Raw genomic sequence first — 17,704 nt, 5'->3', positions numbered from 1 at the left:
AAACACTTGTTAGAATTGCTGTCCTTGATGCTTATGAAGAAAACAATGGAAATAACAAGGAGGGAATCATCAATTTTAACTTGATGGATCAGGGCAGTTTTGGAAGAGATAAGTGATACAAGCTTGAAAGATGACTTAGTGCTCAGTGGAGAGAATACACACACATACACACAGACACACACATAAACTGATTTGTGACATAATATGCATGGACTGTATTTTTAATGAATAAAAGTAACTCTAAATAAATGAATTTCTCTGGAGATGCAGAGAAATGGAGCCAGAGAGAATATCTGATATGTAATACTGGATCTAATGTAATTGATTCATTAAACAGACAATATTCATTGACATTTTCTGATTTCATACTCCTTATTCAATTAAACTTTCTCCTAGACACGGGTATTTGTGGATGAGAAGAGCTTCACTGTTACCCCACAGAACAATAATTTTCCATTTGCCTGCTAGCTTAATGATTCCACTTAGGATACGCTGTAGTTTAATGGAAAGAAAAATGGACTTGGTATCGGGAATACTTGGATCTCTATCTTCTATCTCTATGAAATTGTGCTTTATTGGTCAAATACCTGAGACTCGGTTTCCCATCTGTGGGATGAGAAGAGAATGAATCTAAACATAAAATTAAAAATGGTAACAAAATCAGGTTCCAGTCACCCAATAGTAGTGCCAGTCATCCCAGCAGTCAACGAGATAGTGTGAGTAACTTTGACCTTCCATGTTAATTAAGCTTATTAGGAGTTAAACAACTTTTACTGCTTCTAGAAAGCAAATCCACAAATTATCTGAAAGTTGTGAAGATTTGCTATTCTTTAGGAACATTCAAAATGGTTTGTCTGGGTTCTGAGAGTAAATAAATAATAAAGTTTAGAGTACTGTATTTCATTTGGGGTCTTAAAACTTGGGACTTTCAAGTTAGGACATTTTGGATGAATCTTGAGTCTAGAATTTAATAGCTGTGCATTCTTGGGAAAGTTGTTTTGTATCTCTGGGGCTACTGGGTCATATACTATAGCAAAAATGTAATAATAGATGATCAACACATTTATGAAAATATATTAGTGATTAGATATGTAAAGCAGTTACATCAGTGTAATCACTATATTTATATCAATTTTCTTCATCTTTCAGTAAAATGAGCCCCAAATGAAAAACCTTACCTTCATATAACCAGTACTGAACTTTGACCTGGACAAGGGGAGTCCTTGTCCAGAGCTCCACATTTTAGAGTCTTTTCTCTTCCCTCAAATTACAATCTTCCCCAAGGGGTGAGAAATCATTCCCATACCTTATACTCATTCTCTAAGGGTCTAGGATCCTGTGATTCTCTGCCCACATTGCCTAGAGCTCCCTTCCCAGACTAGCACAGGCCTCCTCCCTTGGTCCATGTGGCCATAGGCTAACTGTGTCCCTGGTGGTCATATTATTGACATACGGGATAGTCAAGAGTTGACTGCTGGAGGAATGTGTCCACAGGCCATGCAGATTGGAGGATTTATGGGTGAACTGGGAAACTGAAGGTTCTCCATAGCCTTCTAGGATGAGATTTTTGTCAAGGCAAGGAGTTGGATATTCAAACAAATGTTATTTTATTGAACAAACGTTTAGCTTGGTTTATAATTTTTAAATATATAAATATAGGGTATATGGGCCCATATTTATATTTTCAAAGCCTAACCAATATTAAAGGAATTGCTCATTCCAAATGTCAACTGTGTGCCTTTCAAGCAAGAGGCCCTTAGCATTTATACTTTGTTTTCCTCCCTGATGGGGGATAGAAGAGCAGAGAGTTCAAGGGGAAGCCAATGGAGGTTAAAGAAAATTCTTGGAATACCTAAACAGGCAGGTGGAAACATTCTCCAGATACTTTAAAACTGCTTAAATTTCCCCAAGAATTGCTAAACGTCAAAATGGGCCATGCCATGATGCCGTTTTATCTTCATCATTGTAGCTCCTTTACTGCATATAGAAAAAGAATGCATTTAGGAACGTTTGCAAATGAAATAAATCCTCTTTTGCACTATGTGTTCTCAAGGAAGGATTTTTTAAAAAAATTATTTATTTATTTATTTAGGAGAGACACAGAAAGAGAAAGGCAGAAACATAGGCAGAGGGAGAAGTAGGCTCCCTGTGGGGAGCCTGATGCAGGACTCCATCCCAGGACCCTGGGGTCACAACCTGAGCCAAAGGCAGACGCTCAACCACTGAACCACCTAGGCGTCCCAAAGAAGGATACTTTTAAAAGAGCCAAAGAATTGTACAAAATATCCCCTAATTTGATAGCAGATTTAACTTCCAGGACCCAGGTCTGACATCACTGCTCTCCTGCTTAAAATCATTTCGAGACTTTCCATGTAAAAAAGGTCAAGTCAAAATTATTCAATCTTCATATAAGACTTCATGACTTGGTTTCATTTTGATCCATTCGTTTGTACACAGAGCTTCATCAGGCCAAATTCTCCTCTCCTCCAAGTCCTGCGGTGTGCCCTAATGCTTCCTTATGTTTGCACTTACCAGTCAGTGTTTCCACCGCCACGGTCCTGATCTAGGCTCCCCGACTCCCAGTGCATCTGTAGATAGAGCGCTTGTGAATTTGGAAAATAATATTTTCTTGTTTATTATCACTCACATCAACTGAAATTTGCCATTTTCTTCCATTATGAATTTAGCAACACACCACAGCAATAGTATTATTAATAACTTGTGATTTTGTCACTAACATAGAGCACAGATTTTTTTTTATTACATTACATCTATGGTAGGTAACTTGAAATAACTGTTTATTCTAACCACTACTTTAAAAATATGATAGTTTTTAGACTCCCACTAGGGGCATTGTATTTAATAAGATCTATTAATACAATGACAAAGAGAAAATATATGACAATTTTTAAAATATTTAAAAATTTTATTTTTTATTTTTATTTTTTTTAATTAATTATTTATTTATGATAGTCACACACAGTGAGAGAGACAGGCAGAGACACAGGCAGAGGAAGAAGCAGGCTCCATGCACCGGGAGCCCAATGTGGGACTCGATCCTGGGTCTCCAGGATCACGCCCCAGGCTAAAGGCAGGCGCTAAACCGCTGCACCACCCAGGGATCCCTAAAAATTTTATTTTTTAAAAGATTTTACTTATTTACTTGAGCGAGACAGACACACAGAGAGACAGACAGACAGAGAGAGAGAGCATGAACACAGAGGCAGAGGGAGAATCAGACTCCTGCTGAGCAGGGAGCCCAATGTGAGGCTTGATTCCAAGACCCTGGGATCATGACCTGAGCCGAAGGCAGACACTTAACTGACTGAGCCACTCAGGCACTCCGAATATTGTATTTTAATACAACATTTTAAAACCGTATCATTGGTTTCCTTTGTAAGTCCAGATATTTGCTTTTATGGATTTTAATATCATATCATATTTTAATGCTTAAAAGTCATTACTCTGCAGAAGAATTTATGGGATTCACTAGACTATTGAAGAGGTTCATGTCATAAAAGAGTTAAGGAAAGCCTGAGCTAGATTTCCCTTTGTTCATTCTTAGCAAACTTCTACTCATCCTTTAAAGCCCATTCAACCATTAACCTTTCTCTGACGCTTCTCCAACTTTACTTGGCATACAAAGTCACTCTATTATGATCCACACCACTATGGAATTATCTCTATTATAGACTTTTATCCTGGATTGAATAATCAGTTTCCCTGTCTGTCTCCCCAGCTGGACTGGCAGCTTTTCCTTTTCACATATTTGGTGACTAATAGAGTTCCCGGTATGATGGATGTGTTCAACTTCTTATTTGGTGACTCATTGGAATGAATGAATCGGCAATGTTTGACCATTTGGGGGAAACAAAGGTTCGGATCAGTTAACTTCTTGGAATCAGAGGCAAGGAGCAGATACTTTCAACTACAGCAGCACACACAGCATATGGCACTTTGGAAAAATCTGAGCGTGAGATGCACACGCCATAGTATGCTTTCTATAATTGGGCCACCTTTATCTCCTCTTTCCTCCAGAAACTGGCCTTCAGTTCTAGAAACAACCACAGTAACCCTGGACTGGAGTGCTTGCCTTAGCTGGCCCCACATTCTGGAATGCCTTTCTTTCATCTCTGCATGGCTGGCTCCTTCTCAACATTGAGATCTCAGGACAAATATCACTACAGTGAGTGAGACCACCCCAGGTCATGTTAGCACACCGACTGTTTTCCTTGTGCGAGGCTATCTCTGAGCTGTGTGGCTTGGGCATTGCCATGGCTCCAAGCTGGGAGGGTGGGGGTACTGAAATCTGACCCACAGATTCCTCCTGCGTGCTAGAGGAATAGCACTTTTGTCTTAGTAAAAAGTGCTATTGAGTAGACAAGCTTTTCATCACAGAGGGAGTGGCACTTCTTTTTTCGACTTTGTCCACCCAGAGAGGGCAGTTCTTTCTAATTCATACAATGGTATCTTGAGAGCATGTTTGTATTATCAGATATTTCTAATTTGGTCTGCTTTTTATTTGTCAGCTCATTTTTTACTTATTTATCATCTACTTCCACCCACTAGTATGTAGATTCCATGAGGATAATGACCTGACTGGGTCTGAGTGGTTCATTTCTGCTATCCCAGATTTTAGAATATTGCATGGCACATAGTAGTTCCTCAACAGATAATTATTGGATTAGTTAATAGGAAACCATCTCTATTCATAATTTAAAACAACATTAAATGATACATCACGTGCTGTGAATTTCTAACAAACGTCCATCATTTCTTATACCCTCCATGTACGTCCTTAAATGGATCTAATTTCTGTGCCCGCAAATGTCTGGCATATCTTGAACAACAGTCCTTTATTGTTTAGGTTTGCTCTGACTATAATGTTCTTTCTGCCTCCTAGCTATGTTTGAAAAAAATCCCATCTTCCTAAATAAATCTTGCATTTTCTAAATAAGCTTCTTAGCTTTTGCCCTTGGAAATCTCTCCTCTTTTCCCATACTCACCAGGAAGATAGTTCAGTGCTTGGAAAATTCTTAGCGAAGAAATTTGGTCTAAAGTAGGTTCTTGACCAGGGCCAATTACATTGGAGAATCTTACATTGGAGAATCTTTGAGCTAGCACTGTTTTTTATCAAAGTTATTTATTTTACTTTTCTTGTTTCTATCAGAGTATTTATTTTATGAGAGTATTTTGATCACATATCCTCCTTCCCACCCCAACTGTACAGTCAGTTTACAGAGGAAAGGGATTGTGTGTTTTATATCTTTGTATTATCCACAAGGCATGGGTTAGAAAAATAGTGGCTAAGTGTTTTTTTTTTCTTTGTCACTCTAAGTCTTTTTTTTATAATAAATTTATTTTTTATTGGTGTTCACTTTGCCAACATACAGAATAACACCCAGTGCTCATCCCCTCAAGTGCCCCCTCAGTGCCTGTCACCCATTCACCCCCACCCCCCGCCCTCCTCCCCTTCCACCACCCCTAGTTCGTTTCCCAGAGTTAGGAGTCTCTATGTTCTGTCTCCCTTTTATTTCTTTACAGAGAGAGAGCACGTGAGAGTGGGCGGAGAGGCAGAGGGGCAGAGGGAGAGAGAATCTCAAGCAGACTGTCCACTGAGCACTGAGCCAGACACAGAGTTCTATTCCACAATCTTGAGATCATGACCTGGGCTGAAATCAAGAGTCAAACTCTGAACTGACTGAGTCACCCAGGCACCCCCTGGTTGAATAGTTTTTAGAAAAAAAAAAAAAAGCTTCTATCTTAGATATCTATATTAGATGCTCTAACAGTCTACCTCCCAAGGGTATTCATGGGTGATGGAAGGGAGTTGGATCACCTGCAGGTCCATCATTAGGATGGTAATGGAGAGAGGGGCACAGTTAGGCAGCAGCTGGAAATAATGGACACGTGGCACAATAGATTCATATTAACAACATAATGTACATGGACAAAGTTAGAAACAGAATGGGATATAAAAACTATGCCACTTAGAGAAACTAAAATGCATGCGTACCAACCAACGATGCAGAGAGTATAAAGATATGCAAAGGTAAAAACTAACCAGAATAGAATTGCTGCTGACAGTGGGGGCAGGAGAAATGGGAGTGAGGAAGGTGAGAAAGGGAAATAAATCAGTAAATAGACAAATATATAAATAAATCAAAACAGAAAAGGGTCTTTATATCAGCACATGTAGATCATCAGCCAGGATTGAACAGTATAGTTAAACTATGCCTTTATAATCCCCAAGCCAAAAGGGACAGCCAAACCAAAAGAAACAAAGATAGCTTCTACTGGAGGCACCCCCAGGTGCTGTCCTTTTCCCCACAGAGCAGCCTGGGAGTGGCGCCTGGCCTCAGAGTATCCAGTCCCCTGTTGGCTTCCATCCTACAGTCTATCTCAAGACACTGCAATCTTCTCTGCACCTGTTCGTGCAAACTTGGGCAAAGCAAGGCCTGTCCTAATCTCCTTTATTTTTCCAGCAACTTGCCCCGCACTAGATATGTAGTGTTTGATAAATATTTGTTAAGTGTTTGATGAATATTTGTTGACTACATTAATTACTGATGGTGGTGTATTGGATGTAAGGTGATAGAAGTTATCAATCTTTGTCAAAGTAGGCCACTTCTGCTTGCCTACCCCCCCCCAATATACATAAATAGGGCTATAGATATATTTTATGTGTTTTTAAAATGTTCACCGTTGTCTTCAAAAAAGCCATCAGAAAACTCCCTTCACTGTAACTGCTTCAAAATAACAAATCATATTTCTGTCTCTTCCTGAAGTTTAATTCCACAGAATCAGACCAATCTACCTATTCCAAGCGCCTATCAAAATTAAATTTGTTTTTTTAATAATAAATTTATTTTTTATTGGTGTTCAATTTACCAACATATAGAATAACACCCAGTGCTCATCCCATCAAGTGCCCACCTCAGTGCCCTCCACCCAGTCACCCCCCTTCCCCTTCTACCCCCCCTAGTTCGTTTCCCAGAGATTTAGGAGTCTTCCATGTTCTGTCTCCCTTTCTGATATTTCCTACCCATTTCTTCTCCCTTCCCCTCTATTCCCTTTCACTATTATTTATATTCCCCAAATGAATGAGACCATATAATGTTTGTCCTTCTCCGACTGACTTACTTCACTCAGCATAATACCCTCCATGTCCATCCACGTCAAGCAAGTGGTGGGTATTTGTCATTTCTAATGGCTGAGTAATATTCCATTGTATACATAAACCACATCTTCTTTATCCATTCATCTTTCGATGGACACCGAGGCTCCTTCCACAGGGTGCCTCTTGTGGACATTGCTGCTAGAAACATCGGGGTGCAGGTGTCCCGGCGTTTCACTGCATCTGTATCTTTGGGGTAAATCCCCAACAGTGCAATTGCTGGGTCGTAGGGCAGGTCTATTTTTAACTCTTTGAAGAACCTCCACACAGTTTTCCAGAGTGGCTGCACCAGTTCACATTCCCACCAACAGTGTAAGAGGGTTCCCTTTTCTCCTCATCCTCTCCAACATTTGTGGTTTCCTGCCTTGCTAGAACTCATACAGCAATTTGGCAGCGTGGCAGGATACAAAATCAATGCCCAGAAGTCAGTGGCATTTCTATACACTAACAATGAGACTGAAGAAAGAGAAATTAAGGAGTCAATCCCATTTACAATTGCACCCAAAAGCATAAGATACCTAGGAATAAACCTAACCAAAGAGATAAAGGATCTATACCCTAAAAACTATAGAACACTTCTGAAAGAAATTGGGGAAGACACAAAGAGATGGAAAAATATTCCATGCTCATGGATTGGCAGAATTAATATTGTGAAAATGTCAATGTTACCCAGGGCAATTTACACGTTTAATGCAATCCCTATCAAAATACCATGGACTTTCTTCAGAGAGTTAGAACAAATTATTTTAAGATTTGTGTGGAATCAGAAAAGACCCCGAATAGCCAGGGGAATTTTAAAAAAGAAAACCATAGCTGGGGGCATCACAATGCCAGATTTCAGGTTGTACTACAAAGCTGTGGTCATCAAGACAGTGTGGTACTGGCACAAAAACAGACACATAGGTCAATGGAACAGAATAGAGAACCCAGAAGTGGACCCTCAACTTTATGGTCAACTAATATTCGATAAAGGAGAAAAGACTATCCATTGGAAGAAAGACAGTCTCTTCAATAAATGGTGCTGGGAAAATTGGACATCCACATGCAGAAGAATGAAACTGAACCACTCTCTTTCACCATACACAAAGATAAACTCAAAATGGATAGATTTCAAAATTAAGCACTCAAGGCCAGTATCTGAAGGCAGACTGAACCTGATAATTAGGCTGAATCCCAGTAATAATGGCAGGATAAGAAGGCTGAGAGGTGGGCATTTCACCCAGAACACTGAGTCCTTTATTTTTTCCCACTAACTTTAGTATGTACATGCAAGACTGCTTGAGAATATTTTTATCCCAAGGCTGTTTCTGCAGATGTCAGAGAAGCCTTGCAAGTTAGCGCAGTGTCCTGGTTGTCAAAGATAAGTTATCAAACAGTTCAAAGGCAGTTAGGTCTCCTAATATGTGCTTTTGTCGTGGCAAATGTTATTTGCCTTCACTGCTGAATCTGAAACCACTTATCAGTGCAACAGCAGCCGTAGAGCCCTGAGACAATGGCCGATTAGCGATGGTTTTATGAAAGGGCATGTTCCAGTTTGTGTTTTATCATAACTACACCCCTTAACTACTACGAGCACCTTCTCTTGTCCCGAAGACCCCTTCATCATGTCTCCCTAAAGCTGCATGACTTCAGATGAGCAAAATATCTCATCATTCCGCTGCACTCACCAAGCCTGAGGATATTATTAAAAAAAAAAATCAAATAGAAATGGTGCTACATCTGAACATGGTGTTTATTTCAAATGTGCAGTTCCACTGAATGTCCTGCTATATTTAAGAAAGGATGTCTAGCAATTATAATAACTTGACTCAAGAATCAAATATTTAGGGCAGCAAAACCATGTCTATTTCGGGCTTTACAGCTGACGTGCATTCTTAGGATATACAGGATAAACACAGTATTTCATTTCAAGTTCCTAAAAAGGGAAATGACCATGAGCATAATGAAAAGGCTTTGTTTCTACACATTGTACACATTTGCAGCTAGCTGGAGTTTGGGCAGCTGAACCAGGCCATTAATAAAAGTCTGACACAGCCTGTGGCTGAGGACATTGAAAAGGTGGATGTAGCTGAGTCTTTCACAGAGGCATAAAGACGTGTACATCCTCAGAGTTATTAATACATTAGTTGAGTCTTTAATTATTACCCTAATGGCTCTTATCAAAAACAGCAAGAAGTAGGCAAGAAAGGGATAATTACAGGATGAGCATCAGGAGATGGCTTTTCTTGTTTTCAAAAAGCTTTCCATCAGCATAATGACTGAGGTATAGGGGACCCATTCTGAAGTGCATTAACCAGATGATGTGATTACTAAGTCACTTATTTAATTAGCTCTGTTCTCTCTAGTTCCATCCAGAATCCTCATCCTCTGCCCTACCTACCCCACCTGGAAACTGTCCTTCTTCCCTACCATCCAACAACCATTCATCCTCCTACACCCAGTGTGACTGTGTTATTGCTTCGGTGATGCTTTCCATACTTCCCTGTTCATCCATCCATACATCCATACATCCATTCAAACATCCACCTTTGCATCAACTTAATTTCCTATGTCTTTCCATAATGGGTTTGAATTGGCTAACAACAAAACATTATACAATAAGCTTTCTTTTTTTAATCTAGGAAAGGAAAAAATGAAAGAGACAGGTAAGGGAAATAGAGAGAGAGAGAGAATGAGAGAGAGAGAGAGAGAGAATGAGTGCACTGAAGTATAGCTAGTATACAGAATGCTGCATGGTCCCGTAGGATGGCTGGAGATGGTCCTCAACTTGGCTTTTTTCTCCTTCATTGGCAAAACAAAGAAAAAAATACACACATAATCCCTTGTAGAATTAATTGTACCCTTAATGCAAGCCACTTGTTAAGGGGAAGAACAACTGTTTTATTTTTCTAAGATCAAGATGCTTCTCACCCTCGACCTTCAGCAAGGGGCTACATGGGAGGCTGTAGGTAGCATCCCGCACAACATCTGTCACTCTGTTAACACACTGGAACATTTCCTATGGATGTTTCTTTTAATACCCCCTGGTGCAGCCAGTGGCATAATAGCAATATTATGGGATGTTTTACATAATTGGGATGTTTTACAGCTTTTTGTTTAGTTATCTGTCTCTCCATAAAAGTCAGTTCTTTGGGACAAAGACGAGCAGTTTGCTCACCCATGAATCTGCAGAGATTAACACAATGCCTAGAACAATTAATATTTCTAAATGAATTAATTCATATGCTTTAAATGTAGGTTGTTTTCATTTGTATTTTTGTTTTTCAGAAACCTTCAACCCCCGAGAGTAAAATGTTGATATCTTCTTTTAAGATGATCAGCAGAGAAGCACTGAAGAGGCATCCTCATCTTTGCTATATGTATTTATGGCACATGCTCATTCTAAGAATGTAGCAGTGGTTAATTTTGTGTCACTTTTCCTGAGCCACAGTGCCCAGATGTGCAGTCAAACGTCATTCTGGATACTTCTGTGAGAGGGTTTTGGAATGAGACTTACATGTAAATTGGTAAACTTTAAAGCAGACTGCCCTTTATAATGTGGCTGGGCCATACACAGTCAGTGGAAGATCTTCTAGGACAAGAGGATGACCCCTCTGGAGCTAGAGAGAACTCTCCAACAGATTGCTTTCAGACTTCATGTGCACCATCCATGTTCCCTGGTTCTACAGCAGACTGACTTCAGATTTGAACTGTAGCTTTTTCCTGTTTCTAGCCTGCTGGGCTCTCCCATCAGATATTGAACTCTCCAAATCTCCACAGTCTCATAATCCAAATCCTTAAAATCTCTAGCTAGCTAGCTAGATGATAGATAGATAGATAGATAGATAGATAGATAGATAGATAGATGATAGATAGATAGAGATAGAGAGACAGAGATATAGTGTCTTCTATTGGTTTTGATCCTCTGAAGAACCGTGACCAAATACAAATGCCATCTACTCACTGGCCATGAAATGTAGATAGCTACACTTCAAGTGTCCTTTCTTGACCTGACACATCCCAAGATTCATCCCAGACATCACAAATGTCTGCTACTGACTTCATAGCCTATGGCTGCCTGAGACCCCCCCTATGGCTGCCTGATACAGCAGATCCTGGGTGCCTGGGCAGCTCAGACAGTTAAGCATTTGACTCTTGGTTTCAACTCAGGTCATGATCTCAAAGTCTTGAGATCGAGCCCCATGCTGGGCTCTGCACTCAATGGAGGGTCTGCTTGAGATTCTCTCTTTCCTTCTCCCTCTGCTCCCCATCTCCACTCTCTCTGTCTCTCTAAATAAATAAATAGATAAAATCTTTTTTTAAAGATACAGCAGATCTACTGTTAATAGGAATCTAGATGGGGAGGAAGCTAGGGCATGGAAAGCCAGAGACATGAAGATACAAATAATCAGTTCATCCAATTAGGGAGCAGCTACCTCAGGCTGGACCCAGAGAAGCTCTGCAGGTAGGAAAAGAAGGACATGGAAAAGATTTTTTAAGGATAGAAACTAGAACCTGGATAGGAATCAGGGGTCATAGGAGATGTTAAAGTAGACAGACAGTAAAATCTAACATTCCAGGCATTTGTTAAGAACCCAGAACACAGTGTTCTGGAATTTGCTGGGCTCAAGTGTGTAAATCCATCACTGATTAAGGTCTTACCACCTAGCAAAATGGAGGCTTGAAATAGACATTCAAATCTGTTTCTAGAAAATAAAGTTATATTTCCTGTAGACTTAACTTTTTTGGTGCCTAAGATTTGTATCTGGTGCAAGACAATGTTCTAAGAGTAAATGGTGATATATCTCTTAATATTTAAATTACATATATTAAAATATTGATTTAGACAAAAACGGCAAAATAACATGCTTAAATACTTTGGTAATTGAGAAAACTATAAAGTTGATGCACAACAATGTAGAATAAACCATTGGTTTTGTTGTTGTACAGAACCATGGTTGTATCCCAGATTCATGGCTTGCCCAGGGAACTTCAGCCAGGTGGTGAAATATTCTTAATTTATATGCTTATCTGTAAGATGAGAGAAGCTCTTCCGTTGGACCATAGAGGACTTTTGTGAGGGATAAATATGATTATAAATATAAATCAGAGTCCAGCTTCTAACTCAGTAGGTGGTATGCTTCCTTAATTCTCTCCTACAGCATAAAATATGAATGAGTGATAAAGTCTGGAAGAGAACTTGTGAAATGAAAACACTTTCATTGGGGTGATAAAAAATGATGCGTGATCAATTTTTTTCCAAGTTTTCTGTAATGTCGCATCATTTTCTCATCAGAAAATACAAGTATTAGAAAGTTTTCCATCTCTGCTGCAGGCCCCGTGGTCTACAGTGTAAACACCGAGACGTGTCAGATGCATTTGGCTTCTCTCTGAGTTCTGCTGCCTTAACGCAGGGAGGGGAAGGGCATCGTGGAGCCTGGGCACTTCCTCCTTGATTAATCTCAGCCAGGCTGACTGATTGCAACACTCCAAGCCTCGTGCTTTTCCTAGCCTTTGAGTATCTTGCTGAACTGCTGTCCAAGGGCAAATTTTTTTTTTTTCTGTCAAACAGACCTGCAAGGTTGCTAGGCATATACAAGGATAAAGAAAGCTTTGGGTTACTCAATACTTGTTTTGCAAAGTCTGTTTTAAAAAATTGCATCATATCCCATTGGATGATTGTGCAATGCAGGGTGGATACCTACCCTGAAAGCTAAGTAAGTCTGAGCTCTAGGCACCTTTGCAATTTAGACATCCATTTATACTCAAGTGGAAAATATTCAGCTGTTCTCAGTTTGAAAAAAAAAAAATGTAGACTGCCAATGGCAAGAGACCCCGATGTTCCTTGAATGTATGAAATACACGTAGAATGTCCCATCCTATTTCTTTCTCAGGTGCTTGGTGTATTATATTCATGTGATGAATATAAATAAGATTAGTCCTTGATTCTTGAGAAACCGAATTCCTTTTAACACTGCCAACTCACTCAGGGCTGTCTTTTAGTACAAAGAACAACAATGATTGGATTACCAGTATGGGTTCAAATCCTGGTGCTGCCACTTACTGGTTAGATGACCTTGGGCAAGGGACTTAATCTCTGTGTGTGATTTCCTTCATCTTTAAGATGGAAGTGATGATATTTAAGTCCAAAATTAATGGAGGATAGCTACGGAGGGCTGAGGACACAGCCTGGCATGCAACGGGGATCTATACACTCTAGTTTCCATCCAGCAATGGCCCTTCCCTATTATTAAATTGCTCAACATAAGCAGCTCCATTCCACAGTCACTACTGGACATCATGGCATCCCAAGACTGACACTAGCATTGGCAGGTGGCGGGAGGGCGGGGGGCACAGGTAAGGGGGAGAATCAAACATGGGCAGTAACTTTCATGCTGCTCCCAGCTGGGAGACAGGCGCGCCCCCTAAGTGATTCCTATGAGGCAGACAGTGATGCACCCTGAGGCAGAAATTCATGGAAGCAGAGAGGAGTGGATAGTATTAAAGGAGAGGGGAAAAGGAGATTCTTCCAAATAGAGCTCCCAGAAATTCCAGGCTTATGTGGAATAATGTCCTATGAGCAGGGCACATGCTAGAGAATTTGTGTTGTGTCCCTAAAAACAAAACAAGCATCTCACAGTTTATTTGCACAGGTGCTTCTCTACTTGGCATTTCTTTAACCTCGGGGAGTCAGTTACCCTCCATCAGCTTCTGTGTCCCCAATCTCTAAAATATGGCCAGCATTTCATGCTTCCCAATTCTGAGGGAAGGGTGAGAGGTAGAAAGGAGTGGGACAGGGTACGGGAGGTCAAGGCTTAATGACAAAATTGACAGGCAGGTTTGTCATGTGAATGTGAGAGACGGTTATGGTGCAGAATTTATTACACACTTAATGCAAGAGAAGCGGCTTTTCAATTAGACAAAGGGCTCAAGGTTTTGTGCAAATTCAACACTGGCATTTCGAACAAAATGGATGCCCTTTTATTGAGATTGAGGGGAGAAAAAGGCAATCCCAGCCTGGAATTTTGCACAGGAGACAGGAGCCCATCGCTGGCCTCAGGCTAATCCCTCACCCAGCACATTCTCTATCGCACTCTGCTGTCTTTGGCTCAAGAAACACACACATGTTTTCAAAGGGCACATGCCATTGCAAATGACACATTTTCCCCAAACATGTGGGATTTATTGTGGCTGGGATAGGCCTGAAGGCTTAGGGGATAATCAAACTGGAACACTTCTGTGATTTTTCTGAGTGTATTTTTCTATTCAGAGATAGGTACACTTTTTTTAAAAAAATTATTGATGTTATAGAATAAATAAACTTGAGATGAAGCCTCCATTAAAATAAGCCTGACACCATGTAGAAACTGAGAATCTTTGGCATCATTGCAGCAATGATACCACTTGTAGGACCTTAAATTCAAAGTTCATCTAGTATTTGTGTTTCCAGAAAAAATAGAACAGGGTTGTCATCGGATGCTGAACCTTCAGGTGCAGTTGTTAGAGCTCCAACAATGTTGACAATGGTAGAATAATTATCCTTTAAGGTTATTTACTCACATATTCATTCAAAAATATTGAATGATACTATTCTTTGATAATATAATTTATTCATTCATAAATGCTAGAGAGAAATTTGTCTATTCCTTTCATTATTAATTGACTGACTCAACCATTTATTATCTCAGTGTGGACTTCTTGACATTTATTTTATACTTTGATCAGAATCCCACACTACTTTATTCATTTTGTTGTCAAAAATGTTCTGTCTTTGGCCATGGGCAGCTCTCACTTGATTCCTGAGTCCCTTCCACACACACCATCATTGGGCACATGCGCTTGAAGGTGTGGACTGAGCCCTTCCTTACTTTCTGCCATTATGAAGAGCTCAAAGCTCACCCTGGTCCAACCCCACAGTATCTATTTCTCCAAGAAGCCCTGGTTATTTATTTTGAAAAATGGTAATAGAATCCAAAATCTGAGCCCTGGGTATGCTTGTTCAGCTGGAGCGTATTGCTTCTGCACCCTCTCAACTCATGGAGTAAAAAATATATATGTATGTATTCTAACCTGCTTATATAACATATTCATAAATACTTCCACCTTTAACTGTTGGTAACTATATTCAGCTATACCTGAATTCACAATGACGTCTCCAACTCTAATCTATTGCCACATGGATCACATCCTTTCTTATCTGCAGCTGGCCACTTCACAGTGAGAAACCTGGCTCCCGCCACCCACCATCCATTTACTTAATTGTTCAATTCTGGGATATATGGATAGTAGTATCAGAAATGTCAATCTGGACTCCAGTGGGAAACAACTTTATTTAGGTACAGTTCCTTTTGCCTTTATTCCTGCTGTCTCCCTCCACTCATTTCCAAAGTTAATGAGGGTGGCATCTCCTCTTACCCCTTCACTGAGGTTATTTCATGCATTTGAAATACAATTAGATTATTTTGTGACAGTACACCTTTTATGCTGGAACTAGGGTTGCTAAGCCAACCTATATGTTTTTTTCTAATTTGCATAAATTAAGTTTCATTATTGGTGCTGTTCATTTCTATGGGTTTTAGCAATGCATGGGGTCATCTATCCACCATTATCGTGTCGTATAGAATAGTTTTGCCCACCTAAAATAACTGTTTGCTTCATCTACCCAAACCCCTGAAATCACTGATCTTTTTTAAAAAAAATAATTATTTATTTTTGAGAGAGAGAGAGAGAGAGAGAATGAGAGAGGCAGAGGGAAAGAGAGAGAGAGAATTCTCAAGCAGACTCCCTGCTGAGTTGGAGCCTGACATGAGGCTTGATCCCAGGACCTTGAGATCATGACTTGAGCCCAAACCAAGAGTCAGATGCTTAACTGACTGAGCCACCCAGGTGCTCCTGAAAGCACTGACCTAAATCTCAGCAGTTTTGCCTTTCCCACAGTCATATGAATTAACTTATACATGCATAGCCTTTTTAGATGGGCTTTTTTATATACTAAGGAGAATAAGCTGTTTTAAGAATTTTAATAATTAGTAATAAATTATATTAATTAATCATTGCAGATCATAGCCCTAATTTTACTTAAGAAATATTTGAAGGTTTGTTTCTATTAAGGTATGTATTTTGATGCGACTAAAATATATTTTCTTAAACGCTTCCAAGCCAATCAAAATTTGTAACATAATATAGACAAAGAATTGTCAGAGTTTACTTATAGACACTTATATGAATCAATAGGAAAGCTCCTAAATTCAAAGATCAAAAGATATAGCCTTGAATTTTGTATAAACAAAGGTAATCTAGGGGAACGTAGGTGACTCAGTTGGCTAAGTGTCCAACTCTTGATCCCCGCTGGGGTCATGGTCCTAGGGTGGTGAAGACTGAGCCCTGCCTCTGGCTCTGTGCTTAGGGCAGAGTTGACCTGTCTCTCTCTTCTTCTCTCTCTGCCCATTCCCTCTCTCATGCTCTCTCTCTCTGTCTTAAAGTAAAAAAATAAAATTTAAAAAAAAAAAGAAATGCAATGTAAAAAATCTCTAGGCTGTTTTCACCTGTCCTGTTATTGATAATTATGTTTTAATTATAAAAGTCATACTTGAGGCACCTGGGGGGCTCAGTCGATTAAACATCTGCCTTTGGCTCAGGTCATGATCTTGGGGTCCTGGGATTGAGCCCTGCATCAGGCTCCCTCTCAGCGGGGAGTCTGCTTTTCCTTCTCCCTTTGCTTCCCCACCCCCAACCTCTTGGCTCATGCAAGTGCTCACCCTCAAATAAATAAATAATCTAAAAAAATTACACTTATAAACAAAATGTTGGTCAGAATGTTATTTGGTCAAACATTTTTTGAAAGACTTTTGATAATATGTATAGAAAAATTTAAAATATACTCCAAACCTTTGACCCAGTAATCTCATTCTGAGGCTTTATTTTGACAAAGTTTCCAAAGTCATGGAACAGTTAGAAGAATGGTACTGCAGCCAAATGGCAGCAGGTGAAAAAAGTAGATGTAAAGTCTGTTTGATAAATATGCTTCTATGTGCTGAGACATTCTTAAGACATTTTTATTTTGAACTAATTTTAGTCTTACAGAAAAGTAACTGTGGTGACACTGAGAGTTCCCACGGAGTGGCAACCAGTTGTTGCCCTAATAGTTGCCACCTTAAATAATGATGGTGTAATTAAAAATGCTCTAGTCCAGGAAGTTAATGTTGCTAAATTAGATAGAGTTTAATTGAATTTCGCTTGATTTTCCATGAACGAAACTTTTCTGTTCCAGGATCTTATCCAGAATCTGTTTGCATTGAGTGTTATTTTTCCTTAGTCTCTTCTAATTAGTAAAATTTCCGCAGTCATTCCTTGTATTTTATGATAAGAGAAAATATTAATAGTTCATGCTGGATGAGGAAAACAGGACACACACACACACACACACACACACACATACATACATACACGATGATCTCAAAAATGCAGAGAGAGAAATGACTAGAAAAATATTAGGAGGAAGCAATCTAAAATATTAATAGTCCTAGTTTATCTCTGAGTGAGGGATTA

This window comes from Canis aureus, chromosome 12, assembly GCF_053574225.1.
Source record: "Canis aureus isolate CA01 chromosome 12, VMU_Caureus_v.1.0, whole genome shotgun sequence".
NCBI lineage: Eukaryota > Metazoa > Chordata > Mammalia > Carnivora > Canidae > Canis > Canis aureus.
Note: the sequence above shows the minus strand (reverse complement) of the source record.